Raw genomic sequence first — 27,228 nt, 5'->3', positions numbered from 1 at the left:
ATTCCCACCACTGCGCAAAAAGGAGTCTGCGCAAGGATTGGACTTCTGAATAGTGCAGTCACTGACGCACGTCCCACAATTTAACCACAGCAAATTTCAGCAGGCCAAACCTCATGAAATTTCCTGGGGGAAATGTGTGGGAATTTCGTACACATGTGGAAATCGTTGAGGAAAATGGCAATTTCAACTGTAATTCCACATTTTTGGAGGGGAAAACTCAGAATATGAGGGGTGTTATTTATAAACCCCTTGCACCACCAGTATGTCACTTTTCTCCATTTTAAAAGTGCTGCACCGGCGGCGCAAGGGGCTTGCAAATAAACCCATGGGGCCTCATTTGTGAAAAGTAGTGCATCGCTGAGCAAAAAAGTAATGCCTCACTTTTCATAGTGCCATCTTTACGATGCCATGGATGAGCTGTATTTACAATACGACGCTCCATGGTGCAAGGTTTTACAGATACGTCAGGAATCGTGATGTATCTGGTGGCACAAAAATGAGGCATTACTGTAGTGTGTCCGAAAACGACGCAACCCCAGCAATGTGTCATAACCCATGGGCGAGTCCCATGTGAAAAGCCCTGCGTCACTCCTTACTCCTTCTTGAAGCAGGCTTAAGGATTGTGATGCAGACAAGTCATAGAAGTGGTGCAGTTAAATCGCATATATTTCAGTACGCCACTTCTACAAGACTTTTTTGTGGGGGAACACCCACCCTGCATACATTATAGCTGATGCAGGTCTAATGTAGCCCAGGCCTTTACAAAGTGTTGCATCTGCCTATATGTGTCACTTTGTAAATAAGGGGCAGTGTGGCGCATTGCTTACGCCGCCGTAGTGTCACATAAAAGTGGCGCAGCGGTGGTGCCAGCCCTACATAAATAAGGGCTGAGGTATTTAACGGGCCTAGCATTTTCAACCCCCCAAGTTATCGGTATTTAGCGGGTGCAGTAAATACCTCCTCCTTCACCAGCCTCCCTGAAATGAGGGTCTTAGAGCCTGCCAAAATAAACTGCAAACCATTGTTCTTATGTGTGTTACTGAAGAGTTGCTGGGAAGACGGATAACTGCCCAATTCATTAAAATTCGCAGTAAATAAAACAGACTTTAAGGAGACTTTTTATTGCTGTTCTTGGCAGAGTTGTTTAATTCCTCCAAGTACAGCAGTCATTTTATATTGTCCCTTCTTTAAGGCAGGCTTTAGAATAAAAGATTTAGTATTGCGGTTAGTGAGCATCTAGCAATCAAGGCTGCTTTAAGTATAGCAGGTCTATAAAAAAAAGACTACCAAGAATTGTTGAAAAGCAGCAAGAATCGCCAGAGCAATTTATCATTCATAAATGATTTCAGTAATTTCCACTATCAAATGATTGGGTGCCTCTTTATCTCTCTCGGTAATTGCCCCTCTTTCAACTTGACATTTGCTCATCTCTTTTTTTGCTTCTTTGGGTATTCATTTTTGTTAATTGAGAGATCTAAATGACGTGCGGTTGCTGCTGGAGGAACAGTAAGACAGCAGAACAGGAAGCCATTGTGCAAGGCCCTCGTAAGTATCAAGCAAGCACAGTCTGACTGGCCTATAGGGCAGTCTGGCAGTGTCAGAATGGCTGGTCTGACAGGCCAGTGTGTGTTTCGGGGTTATGCTCTGGGTAGCCGGTGTTTACTGTTAATTTCCCTAATATTATTACTCTGATTGCCTGCAGCATTAACAAATGCATGCAGTCTTCCACACCTTGCAAAACGCCTATGCATTTTGTCTTTACATGTTAAAAACTGCCCCGATTTGCAAATATGAGACACTTTTTAAGTCTTGACGAGACAGTGCATGCGTTTTCTCTTTGAGACGTTGTTTACAATCAGTGGGCTGCAGCCCACACACAGGCTTACCATTTGCTTGCTTCAACGTAACTCTCTTACCATTCATTCCCGTTTGTCCCTGGCATGTGTCATGCCTCTTCTTGTGCATGGACCAAGTACTTTTATTCATCCACTGCTTCCGTTTCATGGGCTAATTTTCTCTTTGTCTTTGAGTACTCCACATGAGTGCTTGTGCTTTTACTTGCTCAGTCTCCTCCCACTAGCCCCAACCCTGTTGCTTCTATCCCTCTCCAGATCACGCAGATATTCAACAGCAATTTACATTTTAAATCCGAATGGGGTTCGTGCTTAATCTGTCTGCTGATGACAATTACTAAGGACAATTAAAAATTGCATTTGAATAACGCTATCTGACAACCAGACTTACTCGAAGAGCCAGGTCTTGAGGAGTCTTCTGAAGGCAAGTAGGTCTTGGGTCTGCCGTATGTGGGTAGGGAGGGTGTTCCAGGTCTTGGCGTTGAGGTAGGAGAAGGATTGCCGCCGGAGGTCGTTCGTTGGATGTGGAGGACAGCAGCAAGGGCAAGGCTGGTGGAGCGGAGCTGGCGGGTGGGGCTGTGGAAGCTGAGTCTTCTGTTCAGGTAGGCTGGCCCGGCGTTGTGGAGTGCTTTGTGTGCGTGGGCGAGGAGCTTGAAGGTGATCCTCTTGTCGACGTAGAGCCAGTGTAGGTCTCTCAGGTGGGGGGGTGATGTAGCTGAGGCGGGGGACATTGACCATCAGTCGGACGGAGCGTTTTGGATGAATTGTAGTCGTCGTAGGTGTTTAGCTGGGATTCCTGTGTAGAGTGCGTTTCCATAGTCCAGTCTGCTTCTGACTAGTGCCTGTGTCACCGTTCTTCTTGTTTTGGTCAGGATCCACTTGTAGATCCTGCGGAGCATGCAGAGGGTGTTGTAGCAAGAGGAGGAGACAGCGTTGACCTATTTAGACATGGAGAGGGAGGAGTCGAGGATGAATCCTAGATTAGGTGTTGGTGCTGTTCGGCCACCAGGAGTCGTCCCAGGCTGAGGGGGTGGGTCCGAAGATGAGGACGTCTGTCTTGTCTGAGTTCAGCTTCAGACGGCTGCTCCTCATCCAGTCAGAGACGGCCTTCATTCCCTCGTGTGGGTCCTTGGTGAGGGAGAGGATGAGCTGGGTGTCATCAGCGTAGGGGATGATGTTGAGGTTGTGATGGCGGGCCACTTGTGCGAGGGGGGCCTTGTAGACATTGAACAGCGTTGGGCTGAGGGATGAGCCCTGGGGGAAGCCGCATATGATGTTGGTGGCTTCGGATTGGAAGGGTGGGAGGCGGACGCTCTGGGTTCTGCCGGAGAGGAAGGACGTGGTCCAGTCAAGAGCCTTGTCTTGGATTCCAGCTTCTAGGAGGCGTGTGTTTAGAGTGCGATGGCAGACTGTGTCGAAGGCGGCTGACAGGTCCAGGAGGATAAGGGCTGATGTTTCGCCGTTGTTTAGTTGGCACCTGATGTTGTCTATGGCGGCGATGAGGGCTGTCTCAGTGCTGTGGTTTCGTCTGAATCCGGACTGGGATCGGTCCAGGATGTTGTTGTCTTCCAGGTGGCGGGCCAGTTGCATGTTGACAATGTTCTCAATGACCTTTGCCGGGAAGGGGAGCAGTGAGATGGGCCGGAAGTTCTTGAGGTTCTTGGGGTCAGCTTTGGGCTTCTTGAGGAGGGCTTTGATTTCAGCGTGCTTCCAGCTTTCCGGGAATGTCGCTGTTTTGAAGGAGATGTTGATGACCTTCCGTAGTTGGGGTGCGATGGCTGCGTCTGCTTTATTGAATACGTGGTGTGGGCAAGGGTCAGATGGAGATCCTGAGTGGATGGAGTTCATACCTTGCCTATCTCGTCGTCGTTGATGTTGGACCAGGAGGTTAGGCGGTTGGCGCTGGTGGTGTTCACAGGGGAGGTGGAGTCTGGCGTAGTCAGGCGGTCGTGGTGTTGAAGCTCTCGTGGATGTCAGCGATCTTGCGGTGGAAGAAGATGGCTAGTGAGTCGCACAGTTCTTGTGAGGGCGGGATGTTTTAGGCGTTGGCTCTGGGGTTGGAGAGTTCCTTTACGATGCTGAAGAGCTCTTTGCTGTCATGTGCGTTGTTATCTAAGCGGTCTTTGAAGGATCTTTGGCTAATCTGATGAGGTGGTGGTGTCTGCGGGTGGTGTCCTTGTGGGCTGCGTGGTTGTCCAGTGTGTGTTCGTGGAGCCATGTCTTCTCCCATTTCCAGCATGCGCGTTTGGAGGTCTGGAGCTCGTCGGTGAACCAGGCGGCTCTCTTGTTGGCGTGGCTGTTGGAGGGCTTCTTGAGCGGGGCGAGGGTGTTGGCACAGTTGTCAATCCACTGTCTGAGGTTTCGGGGTGCGGCGTCTGGGTTGGTGGGGTCGGTGGGTGGGTTCTTGGCTAAGGAAGGTGATCAGCTGGTCTTCGGTAACTTTGCTCCAGCAGCGGCAAGGCAGCTGTTAAGTGCGGTGGTGAGTGGTTGGTTTCTTGAAGGTGAAATGGATGCAGCGGAGGTCGGTCCAGTGGAGTTTGGTGGTGTGGTCGAAGGCGACATGGGAGCCTGTGGAGAAGACGGGATCCAGGGTGTGGCCTGTGGTGGGGGTGGGGGCGGTGACGAGTTGTCTGAGGCCGAGGTTGGCGAGGTTGACGATCAGGGTGGCGGAGTTGGCATTGTTGTTGTTCTCGAGGTGGAAGTTCAGGTCCCCAAGGCGGATGTAGTCCGTGGAGGCGAGTGCGTGGGTGCTGGCGAGGTCGGCGATGGAGTCACTGAACTGAGCCCGGGGTCCGGGGGGTCTGTAGATGAGTGTTCCTCTGAGGGTGGTGTTGGGGTCAGTGTGGATCCGGAAGTGCAGGTGTTCAGCAGAGTTGAGGGTGTCGTCTGCGTTGGTGGCGACCTTGAGGCTGGACTTGTGGACGATGACTATTCCTCCTCCAATTTCGTTGCTGTGATCCCTGTGGGTGATCTTGTAGCCGTCTGGGATGGTTATGGTGATGTTGGGTGCCGAGGAGTCGTTCCACCAGGTCTCGGTCAGGAAGGCCACATCTGGGGCGGAGGTGTCGAGCAGATCCCAGAGATCGGCGGCATGTTTGCGTGCGGAGCGGGTGTTGAGGAATATGCAGCGGAGGTGGTTGGGTCCAGTCCTTGGAGGTTTGGTGGTTCTGTTGCAGGTGAAGCTGCAGGTGTGGCAGGAGAAGGGTCCGTGGGTCCGTTTCGGGGCAGCCTGGAAACAGGTGTGGTTTCGGCTGGCATTGAGTGCGTGGAGGGTGCTGGCGTCGTAGTGGATTCTGGTGTTGTGGCATTCGCGGGGTCCAGTGGTTCTGGCGCATAGTGCGGTCCAGGCACGAACGGGCGCAGACGGGCTTGCCTTTGGCGCGCCTTCTGCAAAAACCACAGTTGATGGACAGAATGCAGAACAAGGTCACACATTCACCCCAGTACAGAGATCTGGGCCTAAATCCACCGTGTGCGCCAGCCGTGCGCCCTCTGTGCGCGGCTGCTGCGCAGCCGCTTCTCGGCCTGCAAATGAGGTGGCTTTGGAGGGAGGAGCAGCTGGGAGGCGAATGGGTGTGCAGGGGGGCAGGCCGCAGGGAAGCAGCAGTGGGAAAGGGCCGGATCGGGAGCAGCGGGGGGGCAGGGGGAACTGGGGCACAGGGCAGAGGGGAGGGAAAAACCCAGGAAACAAGGAGGCAGCAAGGAGGCAGGAACCAGGCAGTCAGGTGACGAGCAGCGGCGTGGGGGCGACCTGCTTGTGAGTAGGGTCAAAGGTCACAAAAAAGCACAGAAAGGTCACAGAAAATGGGGGGAAACGAGTGGCACAGAGGCACAAAGGTCACAAGAAAGGGCAGAAAATGTTACAAAAAATGAAGGGAAACGAGTGGCACAGAGGCAGAAAGGTCACAAGAAAGGGCAGAAAGGTCACAAAAAACAGGGAAACGAGTGGCACAGAGGCAGAAAGGTCACAAGAAAGGGCAGAAAGGCCACAAAAGACGGGGGAAACAAGTGGCACAGGAGGCAGAAAGGTCCCAAGAAAGGGCAGAAAGGTCCCAAAAAAACGGGGGAAACGAGTGGCACAGGAGGCAGAAAGGTCCCAAGAAAGGGCAGAAAGGTCCCAAAAAACAGGGGGAAACGAGTGGCACTGAGGAAGAAAGCTCACAAGAAAGGGCAGAAAGGTCACAGAAATGTAGGGGCAGCTAAGCAACAGAAGGCAAAATGGGCAGAGAAACACGGGGCCGCAAGGGGAGCAGAAGGAAAAACCGCGCAGAGAGACACGGGGGCAGCAAGGGAGAGAATGGGCACAGGCGGTGCTGTGCGGAAGGGGAGCGACCTACCTGGAAGGGTCAAGGGTCACTCCCCGAATAGGTCCCAGTATAATGGGATGGGTGAGGGGGTCCAACGTCCTGCCGCTGAGGAGAGGGCGTGGGCTGAGTCCCAAGGTGCCCGAGACCCCATCCCAGAACCTGGTTGGTTCCATAAGGGAACACCAGGAGGGGGGGCCTAGATTGTAATGGGAGGCCACCCCTTGAGGCGGAACCATAGGTGTCAGGTGAGCTGGGGGCTGCTGTATCCAGTGTCCCACCAGTTCTGGTGTCTGCAGCACCGCTCCACTAGGGAGGGGGCATGAGTCAAGAGAGAGGGGTGAGGGGGGGATGCAGTCCCCAGTGGAAGGACCAGAGTGTCAGGGATTGCCAGCTCTGAGGTCAGAGCACTCCAGGGCTGACCCTGGTGAGGCAACGTCTGGCCTGGGGGGTCTTCATACTCTGTCAGGTGGCTGGAAACCTGTGCCAGGCAGACTCTGGCACAACTCATGAGGAGTGTGTTTTCCTTTGGGGGAGTTGTCATACTCCCCTAGAAGTACTAGGTTGCCAGGGACAGGTGCAGACTAAGGGTACAGACCCAGAGTTGGAGGACCAGGTTCAGGGTGTCCCCCCTGACCTGGTAGGAAGGGGAGACTGCTAGCAGTGCCCCCACCAGTTTGTATTCTGGGGACACTGCTCCAGATGGGATGGTGCAGAGCCCCAGGGAAGAGGACAGGGTGCAGGAGAGCCCACCCCAGTCCCGTGTACAGCCTCAGGGGACATACCCTAGGCTGGCGTACCAGTTGCAGGATAGCACCCCTGAACTGGTGGGTAAATTGTGCAGGAAACCTGTCACAGGTGCTCTGACAAATCTGGAAGGGGCTACCGCTCCATGTGGGAGGGTATAGAACCTCCGGGGGGAGGACTAGGGATGGGAAATCCCACCCCAGTCTCCTGTCCAGCTGCTGGGTACAGACTCTGGGCTGGTGGGTCAGTGTCTGGATGTCATCCCTTACCTGAAAAGAGGGAGAGTGGACAAAGGGTGCCAAGCACTTGGGGCTACAGCCCCCCACTCTCTGACACCACAGAGGTTAGAGAGCCCTGAGAGGCATAAGACTGGGTCTCATCCCTGACAACTGTCGGTACCCACTGTAGCTTGCTGTCCTGGTGGACTGGCCCACACTACTATGTTGGCCATGGTGGTACTGTCTACCTGCTGGGACCCACCTGTGACCAAGCTAAGGTTAGGTCCTGCACAAATGGTGTCCAGAGGTAAGGAAAAGGGTTCCCATGGGCTAGCTTAGTGGGCCCTGAGAGTATGGATAGATGGATCCAAATAGGTTCAGGAAGGTGCAGAAGAAAAATAAACCCCTGCTGTTGCGGGCCTGGTTACATGTTCTATCGCCCCAAGCATGGAAGCCCATTGAGGTATTGATTGTTGTACCCTGGCTTTAGGCTGGAAGGGGTTGTGTTGGAAATGGCCCTTTTTGCAGGTTTATCCCCAAACCTGATGCTTCTTTCTCCTATTTTTTCCTGACCTACTGTTGTTGGTTTTAGGACTCTGGGCACTTTATCACTGCTATTCAGTGCTAAAGTACATATGCTCTCTGTGAATTTTGTATTATGGATTGGTGTTTCCATGATTGGCAAATATTATTCACTGGTAAGCCCCTAGAGTGTGCCAGGGCCAGTAAATCAAATGCCACTAGTGGGCCTGCAACACTGATTGTGCCACCTACTTGAGAAACCCTAAAAAGATAACCCAGGCCTGCCACTGCAGAGTCTGCAAGCAGTTTGTAACTGCCATGTCGACCTGGCAAGTACACCCACTTGCCAGTAACTAATCTTCCCTTTTTTTACATATAAGTCACCCCTAAAGCAGGCCCAAGGTACCCCTGTGGGCAGGGTTCTGTGTACGTTAAAGGGAGGACATGTACTGGTGTGTGTGACATGTCCTGGTAGTGAAATACAGTGCATTTCGTTTTTCCTTATGGAAAGGCAATCTGTCCCATAAAATAGAATGGGAGATTAGTTATAATATCTTAGAAATATAACTTCCCATTTGGACCAGATGGGAAGATAAAGTTTAGTGTGCCTGAACTCAGAATGTTAAAATGTATCTTTCAGTGAGGGCGATCTTTACACTCGGTGTTTGAAAATGCCACTTTCTGAAAGTAGGTATTTTTATGCTTAGCCATCCAGTGTGCCTCTGCTAGGATGTGTATTGACTATCTGGCTTTGGAGTGGCACGGGCTGGGGATGTGCAGTGGGTCCAGAGAGTCTGGATGAGTCAGGGCTGGGCTGAATAGAGCTGGGCTGCATTCAGAGTAGTGGGAGGAGTTTTCACTAGCACCTGGATAGGCCCGGTCTGCATTTAGAGTGGTGGGAGGAGATTTCCCTTGCAACTGAATAGGCCCTGTCTGCCTTGGAAAATGCTGTCTCTGCCTCCTGCTGGGAAGCAGGGCCAGAGAGGACAGAACTGGTTTTAGCTGAGAACAAACACTCTCTGCCTGAGCGAACAAAGGAGTTTTGAGTATAAATATTGGAGCCCAGACCCCAGAACTTTAGAACTCTTTTGATCCCAAGAAGACTGCCAAAAAGAAGAGCTGGAGAAGCTGTGAGGAGGGACTACCACTTTGCTGTGTGCTTTGCTGTGTTGGCCTGCAGTGGCTGCTTCTGTCTTGGGCAGTGAAATGACTGGACCGAACTGTCTGCAGCTTCCTTCTTGTGAGTTTCTCCAAGGTCACGCTAAGCACTGACTCACAGGATTTAACAACAATTGTGACGATTGTATGACAAAATATCGAAAGACAGAATATCGACCTACAAAAATGTCGACATCAAAAATATCGAAGTCCTATCTACATAAAGGTAAGTACAAAAATATTTAAAAAAATATTGTAAAAAATATCGATGTTAAAAATATCGTTTTTTAAAATGTTTTAATAATAATATAAAAATAGGTAAAAAATTATTATAATTTACAAAATTATAGATATAAACATTAAAACATATGTAAAAAATAATAACTAATAGATATAATTTTAAAAATAATTAAACATCTACATATAAATAATATATACACTTACTCTACATATTGCAACAGTAAGGAAAGCGTTGGATAGCGTAGGGGTAAAAATTACTATTCCCACTCCAGTAAGTGCAACAGTAGGGAAAGCGTTGGCTAGCGTAGGGGTAAAAATTACTATTCCAACTCCAGAGAGTGCAACAGTAGGGAAACCACTGGATAGTGTAGGGGTAAAAATTACTATTCCCACTCCAGTGAGTGCAACAGTAGGGAAAGCGTTGGATAGCGTAGGGGTAAATATTACTATTCCAACTCCAGAGAGTGCAACATTAGGGAAAGCGCTGGATAGCATAGGGGTTAAAATTACTATTCCAACTCCAGTGAGTGCAACAGTAGGGAAAGCGCTGGATAGCGTAGGGGTAAAAATTACTATTCCCACTCCAAAGAGTGCAACAGTAGGGAAGGGGCTGGATAGCGTAAGGGTTACATTAACATACTTATCAATTACATATTTTTTTATTAAAAAAATAACATATTCATTTTTAATTAAAAAATAATAATAATAAATACCAGTACATTACAATTAATATTTACTTAAATAACATTAAATTACATCCCACACTATTCCCCCTTTAACACACAACACACTACACCTACAAAAAACACAATTAATGTAACTATCAATTAATCAATTAATACCAATTAATAATACATTAATATAAATATAAATTAACTAATTAATAAGTGTTAATTACCAATTAATAATGAATCACAAATTAATAATTAATTAACAATACATTACTTAGCAATAACAATAAATATTAATTTTTAATACATGAATTCTAATTAATATACTTAACTAAGTAATACAAAATAATGACCAATTCATAAGTAATTAACAATTAATTAATAAATACCAATACATAAAAACAATCTCATTAATTAATTTAATTTAATTATTTCCCAACCTATTCCCCTATAAACCCACAAACCGCTACACATAAAAAAATCACACAATTAATGTAATTATCAATAATCTCTTAAATAAAATTAATCACCAATTAAATATTAATTAACAATAAATTAATTAGAAATAACAAGAAATAATAATTATTAATACATTAATTTTAATTAATATAATTAACTAATTAATACAAATTAATTACCAATTAATAATTAACAATTAATTAATATTCAATACCAAATAATAAAAACATATTAATTATTCAATTATAATTAAATTGCTTCCCACCCTATTTCCCTATAAACCCACAACCCGCTCTGATACTAAAACCCAAAATTTACTTGGAAAAAATTACTAATGTCTAAACATTTATTTTAAAATGCATAAAAATACATTTAAAAAATGTTTAACATACATATGAAATACATACTAAAATACATAACACTAATTTTTTTTTCGATATTATTAACAACAATATTTTTGCTTACGATATTACTTACTTCGATATTACCTACTTTGATATTTAAAAAATCGATATTGTTTACCTTGGAGTTGATATTCTGGTCAACGATATACTTGACTTCCATATTCTGTCCCTACGATATTAAAAACTCGATGTTAATGTAGGTCGATATTTTAAATTCAATATTTTGACTGCCCACCATTTTTGACCTCTTACGGGCATACAAATTTCTTGATTTCTGTAATTTTTTATTGAGTAAAAAAATATATATTCTAAGATTGTCCTTTGGTCTGGTGTGTGCTGCCAGTGTGTTCCAAAAGCGTATCGATAATTTGTTTGGGGGCATTGCTGGTGTGCAGGCATACCAAGACAACATCTTGATTTTTTACTAGAGACTTGAGTGAACATAGCAGAGTTTTGAGAAATGTCTTATCAATTTTGAGGTAAAGTGGTATGACAATTACACTGGAAAAGTGTATGGTTGTCACTAATAAACTGGAGTATCTTTGGCATACTGTAACTTGTGATGGCATAAAACCTAAAATATTTCCAAAGGAGGGGAACCAAGGGCCGTTTAATCTAGGTCCATCATACAGGCCCAGAACTTTGTGTAACCCATAGTAGTATGCAGTTCCTATTGTGAGTTGCAGGTAATTGTATATATTGAGAGAACACACAGAGGCGCTCAATCAAAACAAGAGAAAGGTTTCCTTCTTTCGGGAAAGGACCCTCACACACCCATCCAGTTAGGTGTCTTGCTTCAGCCTCGGGTCTGCTCCTTATCGGGTCAGCGCTGCAATACCCGATCGGCACGCAAGATGGAGCCTTCTTGGCGGAGATCTGTTTTCCTTTTACTATATGGTGTAGTGCATGTGAGGGCCCTTAGTCAGTGTGGGTGTGACAATGTGAAAGGGTGTGAGATTAAAACAGGAAATAGTGGTCCACTCAAAACAACTTTAATGATTGGTGGCCACTAACTTGATTAAAAATGAATAGGCTTGCACGCCCGCTCTAAGGTTGCGGGATTATGCACTTGTGATTTAGGCCAATATGTTTCTTGCCTATTGTCAATTAGACGGCAAATCCTCAGGGCCAGAGTGAGATCTACCTACACTTTTTGGTGGTGGTCTGAATTTTGTGAAATATAGTCGTGACCACCCATACAGCACCCTATAAAGTAGTACCTGTAGATCTACAACATAGCCTGCAACAAGAAAGATTCATAAAAATTAGTGTGTCATAATACAACGGTCTATAATACGCATTGTTGACCCAAATAGGGTGAATTTCACTACTGTGCTTGAGGCACGATGTACTTATGACTGCTACTGTTGTCTTGGCTATTTTATGTCTTACGCATCATCACAGTCACCTAAGTGTGAAGCATGTGTATGTTGCACCTTTGGATTAGAGTGGTGCACCATCAGTGTTGTATTATAGACTGTTGATTTATGACACACTAACTTTTATGAATCCTTCTTGTGAAGCATTGCACTGGGGGTGCTCTAGGATAGGGAATAGGTTTAATTTACTGTCCAACACCTTCCCTACTATCTACGGGGACTGGAGTTGGAATAGTAAATTAAACTATTCACTATCCAGCGCCCCAAAGCACTATGCGTTGCAATGGTATGCGTTGTAAAAACCGCGTTGTAAAAGCATGCGTGGTAAAAGCATGCGTTGTAATGTCATACATTCACTGAAACAGTTGTCAAATTTCTGGAACATACTTATGTTTTCGAGGGTGCAACTAAAATTGTGGTTATAGACCATGATACACACATTGTGTCTGACCCCATGAGGAGATTTTTAAATAGCAGTTATCTCAACCAACTCAAGGTATCTCTGTAATCGCCTTCCTCAAATGGTCTGGTTGAGCTTGGCAATGGAATTATTAAGGAGGGTGTGCAGACTGTGTTGGCCTCTGGGTTTGACATAGACGAGTTGTTATTCAAAATGTCTGGACTTATTATACATCTCCACATTGTACCACTGGTTAGACCCCTGTTTTATTGCTAAGGGGCAGGGGTGTGTACACGCCATTGTTTCCATTGTGGCTGAGTGAAAGAACTAACAATGGTGGGAGTGCATGCCCAAACAGAGATGACATAATTTCAAGGGTGGTCATGCAACAAGCAAGCATGAAGTAAAATTTTGATAATAAACATGAACTAACCGTAGTAGATCTAAAGGGAGGTGACTGGGTCATGAATAAAAATGCAGAATTAAGAAAGGTGAGTCACAATTCTCGGCTCATCTACAAGTGGTCAGGGTCAAAAAAAGTACTGCACTTGTTTTGGGAAAAGGTTCGTGGAACAAGAGGCAGAGTTAGTAAAACTTACGCCTGAACAAGTAAGTATAAAGCACAAGAGGAAAGGTCCAGTTCAAAATGCTGACTGGGACATTGGATACATCTCATTAGTACTTTGTTTGATTCTGGTAATGGTGCAAAAGGGAATCACATGCGTGATGGTGGAAATTATCCGGAGCGTGTTGAGTTGCCTAGAGACAGTTGGGTATGAGTTCTGTGGGTGCCTACACCAGAAGGGTTCCCAAAAGATTTGATGATTTTGTACTCTCATGTTTGCCATATGGTATTGCCATTGGATTGTTATACCTTTGATATAGCGCTATGGTGCTCATTCCATCTGTAGGGGTGCTTTGTAATCATGAGTAGTTTGCACCTGCATTTACTCTTTGTCGTATTAACATGAGGGGGTCAGAAAGGAATTGTAAAAACATGGAAATTATACGTTAAAGTCATATTTACAGACCATGCACAAATCAATGTGGCAGAATAGTTTGTGTTTGCTTGAAAGCAGTAACGTGTAGAATGTTGCATATGTATTGACATATTTGATGTGCTCATGTAACGATGTAATGATGATTTAGAAATGTTCGGTAAAGTATTCATTTATATGCGATATTATAAGGCTTGTATGCCATTCTCTTATGTTGGATGGTTTCTGTAGGCCTGGAAACGCTTTCTGCCCTGGATGCTCTCTAAGGAGGGGGTTACATGTGTTAGTTTGAATGTCATGTGCATGCTAGATTTTGTTCTTTCTCCCTTCTTCTCTCTCTCTCATCCCCCAGGGCACTGTCCCTAATTCCAACATCAGAGTTACAAAACACGTGCATTCGGCTCTCCTGATGGACTCATCCAACTAGACAGCTTCTCATAGGTGAATTTCCACTTCACCTCAGCACTCCCAGCTCCTGACATGATGACCTTGATTCCCAGATTTTCTCCAGTTGTAAAATATGAAGTCCAGGTGCTCAAATATTTGTCGGAGACCACACCCACTTTCCACTGGCTCCACCCACTAACTCTATTGGCTCAGCCCACATCTTCAACTGGCACTGATGAAAGGCAGATTTAATACCTGATCTGAATTTCAGCACCGGAGCCTTCCTCCAAGTAAGTTTTTCATAGGATGTTCCCCTGCCCTGTGAACCTTTTGAAAAAGGTGAAATTAAAAGTGCAATTAAAGCACATTTCGGTATTTTGTGCAATCAATATTGTTGTTCGAAAATAAATATGAATAAACTGCTTGTGCAAACAAACGAGTGTAGGTTAATAAGAAAGACTTATAAATTTGTTTATGAGATCCTTCCGCTTCAGTGGAGAGATTTGGAAGTGGTTACACAAAGACGATAAAACTACTATCTACTACACAAATAAAATAAACTAGGAAATGATACCTTGAAAACGGTGGTGCTGAAAGAGAGAGAGAGCGAACACTTGTGCGTGCAGAATGCCAGTGTGCCAGTCGGTCTGACTTAATTATAGTGGTGATGGTCATTCTGTTCCTTGAATGAATTGGTACCAAGACTGTACTAAACTAAGTAGATTGTGTACTGACATTTAATGGAGGCAGGGACAATGTTGCCAGACACCAGTGAAGTAGCAAATGGAAGAAGGCATTGTGGAGTTGTCAGTTGTGTCTTTTATCTACAGCACTATTCACATGTGTCAGTTAGCAAGTGTGTTTCTGAAGGCCCCTGGTGCTTAAAAGTGTTCTTTACTGTTCTCTGTATTTTTAAGTGTTTGATGTGGCACAAATGGACTAACAGTCAGCTGAGGGGGGCTGTGCAGAGATCATTTTTATTTTAGAAAGGTAATCTCGACCAGGGAGTGTTGTACATAGAGGAGTGCGCTGGGATGTTGGAAATCAGGGACGAGCGGGACATCATTTGGCAGCACACTGGTTGTGTCACATGTATGTTACCAGAACGATTTTTTGCGCTGGGTCATATCAATACACACGGTGCGGTGCCCCGCCCAACGCCGGTGGTATGATTGCTGGGGTCTCTGAATCGGTTCAGTGACCATCACCACAGACAGTAAAAGCAGCATTGTTATTACTTACTGCGGTTGCTGTTGCTGAATGCACTTCCCGCACCACCCATGCAAATCACAGGACTTACAGATTATCAGACAAATTCTTTTATCCCTTTGGCTGTCATGGATTTTGTTTCTTTAGAACAGTGCCAGCCAAGTAAAAGTAAAGAAAGAGCGTCATAGAGCAGTAGACACTTTAGAGTGCAAGGCCATGCCCTTTGGGCAGCCTCGGAGCATTGCATTGCACACGGTGTCCCGCCCCAGCCGGTGGCATAATTGCTAGGGCCTCTGAGGCTCTGAATTGGTTCAGGTGACTGTCGACATGCACCAGTTAAAGCAGCATTGTTTTTTATTTCTCATTGCTGTTAGTAAAACCGAGAATAAAAACGGGCTTGGCAGACAATAAAACAAGCCTGCAAAAAACGGCCTATCTGTGAGAGTGCAGGCAGTAAGTTCTTCAGCCACACCCTGTTTGCTCCAACAGCCAGTTTGACCCTGGCCTCACACCACTAGTTGGCTGCAATTGCCGATTTAAATTTGACATGGTTGACAAGTGGCATCCATCCCATGCGTGTTACTGGCATCCAATTGTTTTTCAGAGGGCACATGACAACATATTCCATTCTGGGTGTTGTAGTGCCTGAACATCAAATCAACTTGCTATTAATTGTCCAAAACCTGTGCCTCGTTAAGGATGTCACATATGACATCGCGCTACTCGGCAGCATTGTGTTAATGTTCACTGTGGGCATTTTAACAACCTCCACTACAAAGGCTGCAACCCCATCGCAAAATAAAGTGTGTTGTTGCAATTGTGAATGTTTTTTTTTTTTTTTTTTTTTTTTTTGATTTCAAAGAATTTTATTTTATGAAGAAGAAGAAGAGGTACATAAGACAATAAATATGATACAATTGACACCAAATAAAAACAAAGCAAATGGAGGCAAAACCTTGCGAATAAGCACAGTAAATGTAGTTCTAAAGAAACGTAGCCTGCCATAAACAGGAAAATGAAGTAGGTAAGGGAAAATGAGTGTCGTATATAAAATCAATAATCAAAAGTATCACAATCAGCTGGTATAATCAGGGTAAGGGAGGGAAAGAAAAAAGAAAGAAGAAAGAAAGAGAGAATAAGAGAAAAGATAGAAAAGGGAAGAAAACAGGAAAGAAAAGAAGAAGAAGAGAAAGAAGGATTTCCAACGGACTAACCCGACATACAAGACACCATTCAACCAGACGGAACAAAAGGATATTGAGCAACCAACCCTTTTGAAGACAAATCCATATAGTTATCTAATGCCTTCCAAACCCCACTAGAAATAGATGGAGAAAGGTGAGCATGATCAACCGAAGTGTGAGCACTACGCAAAAAGGAAACCCACGCCCACCAAGTATGATAAGAAACAGAGGAAAAGGATTTCCAATCCATAAGAATGACCTTCACAGCAATTGTCAAAAGGAGATCCATCAACTGTAAATCCATGGGATCTAAGGGAAGAGGAACAGGGGCAGCCAATGGACCTAATAGAATTACTGGAAAAGAGAGTTGAAAATCAATACCAAAGATTAGAGTGAGATGTTTATGAATGAGGTCCCAAAAAGGCTGGAGAAGGGAGCATTCAAAAAACATATGCGGAAAATCGCCCATCAATAATCCACAGCTCGAGCATAAATTGTCATCTTTGAGATTGAGCGAGTGTAAACGAACTGATGTCCAATGAAGAAGGTTGACGGAGAAAAATTTAGATTGCATCAATGATGGGGCGATTTTATTGCGAAGAGAAAGTTTACCAATCAGCTGCCATGTGTCTGAAGAAATATGATCAGTAACTCCTTGATCAAAATGACCTAACCATTTTTGTTGAGCAACCGTATGCACTGGTAATGCAGCAGATGATAAGATTTTATAAATTTTGGAGGCTACGTCACCAGATTTAGTCCAGATATGAAAGAGAGAAATGGTAGGAGAGGTAGGATGAAGACGCAACTTAGCAAGTGCTACTTTAATTTTAAGAAAAGTATAGAAATCCAAGTTAGTTAAAGAATGTTGTTGAGCCAAGGAGGAGAAGTGTAATGGCTCATTATTAGAACCATAAAGATGTTTAACAAGCGAAATCCCTTTAGCTGCCCAATAGGACATGAGTGTGGGAGTAATATTAAGTTTAATTTTAGAATTGCGCCAAATAGACGACCACCTAGATTTATGGAGTGGAATTGCCACCTTCTTGTCGACTTTCCGGATCGCAGCAAGAGTATCAAGAATTATAGAGCGAGAAAACAGGATGTGCAAGGTAGATGCAGTGCAAAAGGAGGCAGTCGGCAGAGGAGACGCTAATTCCTGTTCTATTAACAACCAAGATGGAACATGAGTAGGGGGTGAAGAGAACCATAGAGCACCTTGAGATGCCAAAAAGGCGGTTTGGTACTTTTCCCAATCAGGAAGGTTGCAATCTCCCATTTCATAAGGTTTCCGCAAGAATTTATAAGCGATTCTAGCCCGTTTGTCATTCCATAAAAATTTAGAGGTCAGGACATCAAGGTCATGAAAAAAGGAATCTGATAGTTTAACCGGAAGCATGGAGGATACAAAATTAATAATGGGTGTTATCATCATTTTAAGGGTCTGAAGGCGACCCCACCAGGAAATATGTTTCAGAGACCACGTGTCTAAAAGACGCCGCACTTTAAGAATAGTCTGGGATTCATTATAGGCAGTAGTGGCATATAAGGTAGAACAGAAATAGATACCCAAGTATTTTAAATGTGTAGGCTGCCATTTAAAGCCAGCAGAGCCCATATGTGCAGGGAAACAATAGGCATTCAAAGGGAACATTTCAGTCTTATCCTTATTTAAGGTGTAACCTGAAACCTTTGAAAAAAGGGAAATGGTATCTGAAATAGCAGGAATAGCCACAGCAATGTCATCTGAGAAAATAAGAACATCGTCTGCGTACGCAGCAGTTTTAATACAATGAGGCCCAAAAGAAAAACCTTTGATGTCTGGGTGCATCTCAATCAATCGGAGGAGAGGATCAATGGATAGTAAAAACAAAAGCGGAGATAAAGGACAACCTTGTCTAGTGCCCTGGCGAAGATTAAAAAAGGACGACGTAGCCCCGTTAACTCTTATATTAGCTCTAGGTTGAGAATATAGGGACATTACCATATTAATGAAAGAGTCACCAAGATTATGTGCACACAAGACAGCACGAAGAAAAGGCCAATAGACCTTGTCGAAGGCCTTTTCAGCGTCAAGGGCTAAGGCCGCGGCAGGGAGATGAGAGCGTTTAGCTACTCCAAGAATATGGCAAAAAGTGCGTATATTATCACGCGCAAGACGACCCTTAACAAAACCGGTTTGAGACGGATGGACAAGTTTAGGAATAAGGGATTCTAATCTCTTGGCTAGAATTTTGGCAAAAATCTTAGCCTCCATGTTGAGAAGAGAAATAGGATGGAAGTTTTTGGGGTCTGAATGATCCTTTCCTTCTTTTGGAATTACTACAATAGTAGCATCAGCCGCAGTACCAGAAACAGACCCATCTTTAATAAAAGTATCAAAGACAGATTGCAGTTTGGGAACAAGTGCAGAAAGAAAAGTTTTATAGAACAAAATAGGGAAGCCATCAGGGCCCGGGGCTTTTCCAGAGCGAGTAGATTTAATTGCGGTAATAATTTCCTCAGGGGAAATCGGGCCATTTAAAAGAGTACGATAATCTACAGAAACTGTCTGAACCGGAACAGATTTTAAGAAGTCCTGGCATTGCTCAAAGGAAGTTTGATTAGAAGGGGTATATAAGTTATTGTAGAAGTCACGAAAAACTTCGAGAATTTCTCCAGTCTGAAATTATTTAGAGCCAGAGCTATCAGTAATAGAAGAAATTTGAGAGGACTTAAATGAGAAATCTTGAAATTTTAAGGTAGCTGCGAGAATCTTCCCAGCACGATTCTTTAACAATAGCCTCCTGGATTTCTGCGCTTGAACACCAATATGGGCTCTTTTGGTAACTATAGTATTATATTTGTATTTTAATTGTTTGATTAACTGTAGACAAGATTTATCCTTAGAATGTCTAAAGGTAGATTCCAGATGTTTAATTTCAGTTGATAGATCTGTAAGCTCTTTTTTAATAGCAGTATTCCTTTTGGACATACATTTAATAACTTGGCCACGGAAAGTACATTTAAACGAATCCCAGAGGACAATTGGGGAAGAAACTGAGCCTTCATTCTCAAGGAAAAAGGTTTCTATTGCACTAGAGAATTCATCGACCTGAGCAGTATCATGCAAAACTTCTGTATTTAATCTCCAGGAACGAGCACGTGATTTAGGAGCAAAGGACAGCAATGTAAAAGTAACTGCAGCATGATCAGAAATCAAAATAGGATGAATAAGCGGAGCGGAGGAGGATGAAACAAGAGAAAAGTGAACAAGTAAGTAATTGATACGAGAAAAGGAAGAATGAGGTGAAGAAAAGAAGGAAAAGTCACTACCAGTGGGGTTGTGAAGACGCCATATATCCTGAAGATGAGTGAGGGAACACATGTTAATCATTTGTTTATGGGCTTTTGGAGGACGAAATTGAAAAGCTGAATTCCTATCTAAAATGGGATCCATTGGTAAATTAAAGTCACCACCAACAATAAGATTCCCAGCATGCGGGGTATCATTTAATTTTTTGGTAATCAATTTCCAAGAGGCCGGATCATCGTTGTTAGGGGCATAGATATTCATCACATACAGATCATTATTTCCATCAGACAATTCAGTTAGTAACCACCGACCCTCAGAATCGTGATCAGAGGAAAGTATAGATAAACCTGCATTTTTTGAAATTAATGTAATGACCCCATTACGTTTGCCAGAAGCATCAGAGCAACAAACATCAGAAACCCATTCTTTCCTTAGAAACAACGCCTCTCTGGTAGAGACCTTTGTCTCTTGAAGAAGGATCAGGTCTGAAGATAGAGATTTACAATAATCTAAAATTTTTGACCTCTTCACCGGATGATTTAAACCCTTAACATTGAGGGATAATACATTCAAACCCGGCATGGAAATATACAAGAAAAGAGAAAAGACACCATAGATGAAGGATAGACAGCCAACAGCACAAATCCAAGCAACCAAACATCAACGATAAACAGCGAGGAGGGAGAATCCATGAGGGAAATCCGAAAGAAGAAAAAAGACAGAAAAGAAGAGGAGAGAAGAAAGAGAAGAAGCAGCAGGGGAGGCCTGAAAAGTACCAAAGTCATACTAGGGAGAACGTGGAAAGGCGATAAAGGAACCGTACAAGGAGGAGAGATATTGATAACAAGAGCCCCAATATATTGCCCAGCCAACAGCACAAATCCAAGCAACCAAACATCAACGATAAACAGCGAGGAGGGAGAATCCATGAGGGAAATCCTAAAGAAGAAAAAAGACAGAAAAGAAGAGGAGAGAAGAAAGAGAAGAAGCAGCAGGGGAGGCCTGAAAAGTACCAAAGTCATACTAGGGAGAACGTGGAAAGGCGATAAAGGAACCGTACAAGGAGGAGAGATAATTGATAACAAGAGCCCCAATATATTGCCCAGCTGATTACATTCAGATAGGAACTAGGAAGAATCAAAATATGAACTAATATCAGTAGAGTAGTAGAAACAAGAAGAACAATCGAGAATGCAAATCTGTAAAATCCCACTTAGTCATTAACTTAATAGCAAATGTCATACAGATGATAGGTATTAAACTAGTCAATCTGTTAAACAAAAAAGCAGTATATTAGAGAAAAGAAGAGACCACTATCTCATGAAGATGAATATGTAAAGCCTAAAAACACTCAAGTAATTAACAATCCTTAACTGTATGGAACGTACTATATGTAAGTGAAAGGGAAAATGTATGAACATATCAAAAATATCATAATAGAAAAGAAGAGGAGATGAGAGTAGAAAAAGTAAAAGACAAATAAAATGTAAATACTAAGCAAATATGAAACAATCAATATATACAAAGTGGTGATAGCGACAACCCCAATATATTATCAAGCTAATAACATTTAGGTAGAAGATAGGGAGAATCAAAATATGAACCAATATCAGTAGAGTAAAAGAAAAAAGAACAAACCCACATGCAAATCCATGAAGTCACATTTAGTCATTAAACTACTATCAAATGTCATGCAAAAGATAGGTATTAAAACTAGGTAATCTAATAACGAAAAAGGTAGTATGATAGAATAAAAAAAGATACCACTATCTCATGACGATGAATATGTAAAGCCTAAAAACACACAAATAATGAACAATTCTTAACCGTATAAAGCGTACTACAAGTAATTGAAAAATTGAAAATGCATGAACATTTCAAAAAGAAAAAACATTAGGAAGGGAGAGGAGATGGGAGTAGAAAACGGAAGAGAGAGAGAGCAGTTGATACGAATTAGATAAAGGCAATTGATATGAATAGGCAAAAAGCAAACAAATAAACTGTCCAGAGATATATATAGAGATAAAATACACAAACATTAGGACTGAACGCAAGATAATGAGATGAAAATACTAAACATGTATGAGTCAACAGGACCATGAAAGAATTAAAAAGTATAGAGAGAAGATATAGCAAAAAAAGATGAAAATAGAACACAGAGATAAAAGATAGGCCCGGAAACATCAACAATAATAAGAAATATAAGCACTATGGAAATCTAAAGAAATAAGCTAAATAGAAGTGGAGCAAAGAGAGTACAGTGCAGATAAGAAGTAGATCAGAAAAACTCCAGTAAAGGCATTACAAAGAGACATTACCAGGAAACAAGCAGCAAAGGAGACAAACCATAAGAGACAATTAAGTCAATAAACCCGGAAACAAAAAAGGGAGAGAAGGAGAAATATAGGTATACAGAAAGCCACCACAAAGGAGACATAAGTGAACATTTCAAGTGCCCGAAGCACCAGGATCCTGCGAAGTCGCCCTCTGAATCTCCATCTGAATCTCCATCTGATTGTCCAGGAAGGAAGCTAAATCCGCCGTCTCATCGAAAATTCTGGAACGACCCTTGAAAGTAACGCGGAATTTCGATGGACCAGAAAAAGAAAAAGGAATGTTCATCTCAGAAAGACGTTTCCGAAGATTAAGGAAACCGTTCCTTCTTATGACTGTATCTCTGGCAAAGTCTTGAGAGATTGAAATTCGATGTCCTTCCCAGAAGACAGATTTAACCTTCCGCATGTGAGCAAGAATTTGCTCTGTATGTTGATGACGCAGTGGCTTAAAAATTATTGCTCTTGGCTGGGTTGCAGATTTAGAACGAAAAGTGGGGACATGATGTGCATTTTCTATTTCAAAGTCTCTTTGGAACGAGATTTGTAGAGTATCAGGAATCCAATTATATAAAAAGTCAATCATAGATGAAGATGATTTCTCTGAATCCTCCGGCAGACCAAAAATGCGTAGATTAGATCTACGATTACGGTCCTCCTGCTCAGTCAGATCTTTTCGCAATGCCGCCACTGAGCGCTCTAAGTGGGTGAGGGACCTGGATTGTTTCTGCATATGATCCTCTGCACCACTGATACGTGTCTCCGTGGCCGAAACACGAACAGAGAGGGCCTTGAATTCACTCCTAAGAGCGGACATCTCCACTTGTAGTAAATCCGTGTTAGTCTTTGTTGACTGCGCAATATCATGCACTTCATTTAGGCGCGTCAATATTGCGTCAAGAGTAGAGTTGGTGTCAGACTGAGCGGCCTCAGGCGTAGGAGACAATGGCTTAAGTCTTTTAAGATAGGTGCCAGCATCTTTTGAGTCTTTATTAGTTGAGGAACGGCCCATATTTGCAGCCATGGAGTAACAGTCACCAAGGAAAAGAGACAGCCACTTGAGGAAAAGGAGAGGACAGAAACTGCATATCCCACACAAAAAATAAAGGATTGAAGCACCTAGAGCGCAGAAAACGCCAAAATATTGGCAACGGCGGACTCAAATGGAATATGGGCACACCAGTGTATAGCAGAGCCACATATAAATCTAAGGCTAAAGCAGGGGCACCGTAAGAAAAGAGCAGCGCCAGCTCCAGAGACCCCAGGAGGCATAAAGAACAATGCAGAGTAGTGTCAGATGTCGCTATCCGCCATTAAGAGCAGGGTATTGAAAAAGTCACAAGCAAACATTCCAATAGTGAGCACCACACAGGACACAAAATGGCAGAGCAGAGACCTCAAGCCGAGTTGTGATAGTAATAAAAGAGACCAAATCGCTCACCAATTTTCCTGGCATAGAAAGAGTTAAATTCATATAATATGCAGTCCTGAAAATGGCAAGGAACAACTACCATTTGAAGAGTCGCCGAAGAACATCATATTATGAGGCAAGGTGTACTAAAAGGGGTCAGCATAGGAATTCCAGCGCTAAATACGTCATCTTTGATAAAAAGCCAGGCTCCGGTGAAGTAGTTGAGACATGAGCTGAGGAGATCTCGAGCGTCGCCACCAGGGCAGAAAATGGCGCCCGCTCGAAGATCCTGACGAGAAGGACACTGCGGCAAATATCAGCGCTGTCCGAGCAGCGTGTGTGTCAAGGATCGTACAAAGCACTCACGGCATGTTCCGATGGCAAAAGCGGCACCTTGAAATAGTCTCCGTTGCGAAGGGGCGCCAAAGAAACCTCCGATGGTCTTCGTCGCCTCAGAGCTCAAGCGCAGATGTCACAGCGGCGCGCAAGCCACGCCACCCGCAATTGTGAATGGTTCCTGGAATTATTGCTTTCCGGTTTGGTAAACAAAATTTGTTGTGTTTTGTGTACGTAGGAAGCACACAAAACAGGGGCTCCTGAACCACCAGGAACTGCCGTCTATGGACAGGAAGGCTGCACGGGCCTGAGCGTTACTGCTGGTGGCACTTCCCACACCGTGCAAATCGCAGCATGATCATTTACATTTACAGAAAGATTCACACACCTCTAAATATTTATCCCACTTAGCATTTCATGGATTTGATTTCTTGTGCACAGTGCAAGTAAAAGTAAGTAGGTCGGACACTTTAGAGTAGACAGGGGTTATAATAAATAAAACACGGGCAAGGTCCTGCCCTTCCAGCAGCCTTGGAGCATTTGCACTGCACACAGTGCCCCGCCCGAGCCGGTGGCATGGTTGCTGGGGCCGCTGAGGCTCTGACTCGGTTCAGGTGATCGGCATTGTTTTTTTATTACTCACTGCGGGTATTGCTGGTGGCACTGCCTTATTAAGAGGCCTGCTGCAGGTTGAAAATGCCCGCTTCCATGTTGTGCCAACTGCTGTGCTGGTTACTCGTGAAGTGCGTGTGTGCTGGGATTTGGTGAACGGTCCCTGGAATGAAAAAAAGTTACGCACGGCACGCTGTCCCAGCCCTCTACCCGGCTATAGTAGAGCCCAATACAGCCCAATCATAGGCCCGCCCACTAACAACAATAAAAGCAAATTGATTTGTAAACGCATCACGGAGATGGCATTATTATCGGGCTCGCTCTGTAAGCACTGCACAGCAACACACTTCTTTACCTTGGGACTCTGCAGACTGTAAGAGAGTGAAGTGAACAACACCACAGTAAGGCATCTATATTTTAAGTACTCTGTGACAAATCAGACGTGCAGACTGCACTGCAGTCGTCATGTTGATGAAAGTTGGCAGTGGCAGTGTAGACCCGGCCCTGATAAAAATGTGCCGGTGCTAAGCACCGGAAAGCACCGGCACAAATTAGCTCGCCATAGCTCCTCTAACTGAATGAGCACCAAATAACTCAATGCTAATTCCTGACTTCTTCATTTCGTCTTTAACCTATCTGGCTAATGTAGGTGCTGAAACCACCCTAAAAGGATTTCTTTAAGAAATGAGAAGCTGTGAATATCCAACCTCTCTCAAACCAACAGTTCTTCTATCATATTCCTTCAAGTAACGAACCACACATAAATTATCATGTCCTTCCATATTAGGATAAAAAATCGTCCTGGACATAGTCTTAGTTCTCTTTCTCAATGCAAAACACAAGCCTTCAGGCTGATAAAACCGTGAAGATATCTCCAACGCCCTAATATCTCAAATTCTTCTAAAAGATACTAAACACGACAGCATCGCTAGCTTCCATGACAACTTTCTTAAACTCAAACCACCATTAGATCCCCAACCATCCATTTTTCTCAAAACTGTAGCAACATCCCATAGAACAGCATACTTAGCCTTAGGTGGTAATTCTAAACGAATACTCCTAAGAGCCCTTTTACTCAAACTATGTTGACCAATCAGCACTCCTTCCACCAAAGCATACCCTGCTGAAATAGCTGATCTACTTATATTCACTGAATTATAAACCAGCCCATTTGAAAATAAAAACGATAAATAATTCACTACCTCCACAACATTGGCTGATATGGGATGCAAATCCCTTTCATAACACCAATCACACCATTTTCGCTATGCTGATCTATAAACCTTTTGTTGTTCCTGGAGCCCATGAACCATTGATAAGCTCTGAAGCCTTTGCTGATAGGCCAGACACTTGCCAAATTCTCATGAAATCATGCATGCCAAAAGTCTCAGTTGCCCCAACCTCACAAGATTGTGAACATTCCCTTGAACATCCAATAACACCTCCTGAAAATCTGGGATCAACATAGGATCGTCTATCAACATGCTCATCAAATCAGGAAACCAAATTTGAGTTTGCCAAAAAGGCCCTATTAATACCATCTCTTACCTCTCTTTTCTCACCTTCAACAACACCCTCTGAATCATAGAGAACGGAGGAAAGGCATACATCCTCCCTATGTTCCACTCCAGCAAGATTGCATCTATCCCCCTTGCCTCTGGACCCCACTTCTCCTGTAACCTCCGAAACACTTCCTTGTTCAACCTCCAGTTGCTCACATCCACCATATACCCTGAACTCCAGTCTGCCTGCACATTGCTATTCCCTGAAATGTACTGTGCTTGCACCATAATCTGTCTCTCCATGCAGAACTTCCAAAAGTCCTTTGCCAATTCTGCTAGACCCCTCGAATGAGGACCCCCCAAATTGTTGACATAACGGACTGCAGATATGTTTGTCTATTTTTAATAGAACACAACATTTTGCCTGATCGTTCATGATACTCCTGATTGCAAATGAACATGCTAAAAGCTCCATGCAATTTATATGCATTCTTTTCTACTCCAAGGACCAAAGTCCTCCTGTTGTCACAGCGCCACACCTCGCTCCCCATCCTACCAGACTTGCATCCGGCTCTATTACCATTTCCGGACTCTCCCCAAAAGCGGATCTCCCATTCCAAGCCTCCAAATTCATCAACCACCATTCCAACTCCTCCTGTGTCTCTTTGTTCATCCCCACCTTTTGAGAATACCTCGCTCCCATCCTAAGATGATACACCTTCAACCTCTGTAACGCTCTGTAATGGAGTGGAGCCGGAAAAATTGCCTGTATTGAAGCCGACAACAGTCCTAACAATCTTGCAAGCTGTCTCAAAGTTATCCAATGCGCCTACTTTACTCTCTTCACTTCCCAGCAAATCTTCCTCACCTTATCCATGGGCAACCTCAACACACATTCCAAGGTCGAAATCTGGAAACCTAAAAATTGAATCTCTTGAACAGGAATGACACTCGATTTCTCCCTGTTCACCACAAAGCCCAGATCCTCTAACACTGTTATAGCAAACTCCTTCTGATCCTCTGCCATGGACGTCTCCTCTGCCATGGACTTCTCCTCTGCCATAATCAGTATGTCGTCCAGATATACTATTAACGAATACCCCTTGACCTCAACCATGCTACAATAAGTCTCATCACCTTTGAAAAACACCATGGGGCTGAAGTCAGCCCGAAAGGAAGACCCTTGAACCTCCATCGTCTTCCCCTCCATCTGAATTGGAGTAAATTTCTTTGTTCTACACATACAGGTATTGTAAGATATGCATCTTTCAGATCCAATCTTGTCATCCATTCTCCTTTCCTCAACACATCCCTCAACAGATGAATTCCTTCAATCTTGAAACAATTGTAACATACCCAATCATTTAGCTCTCTCAAATTTATAACTGGCCTCATATCTTTGTCTTTTTTCTCCACTAGAAAAATATTGCTCACAAAACATCCTTTTACATTTTTTGCAACCTCTATTGCACCCTTCTCTTCTACTTCTTTTACCTCTTGTGTCACCAACTTCTCTTGCTCCCTTGCAAACCTTAACATACTTGGACACTTTCTTTGTATTGGATACCCCTTGAAATCTATATGATGACCTGTTCCTATTTGCAAA

The sequence above is a fragment of the Lissotriton vulgaris genome, chromosome 9, assembly GCF_964263255.1.
Source record: "Lissotriton vulgaris chromosome 9, aLisVul1.2, whole genome shotgun sequence".
Classification (NCBI taxonomy): domain Eukaryota; kingdom Metazoa; phylum Chordata; class Amphibia; order Caudata; family Salamandridae; genus Lissotriton; species Lissotriton vulgaris.
The sequence above is the reverse complement of the archived record's forward strand: the minus strand, read 5'-3'. Positions refer to the sequence as shown.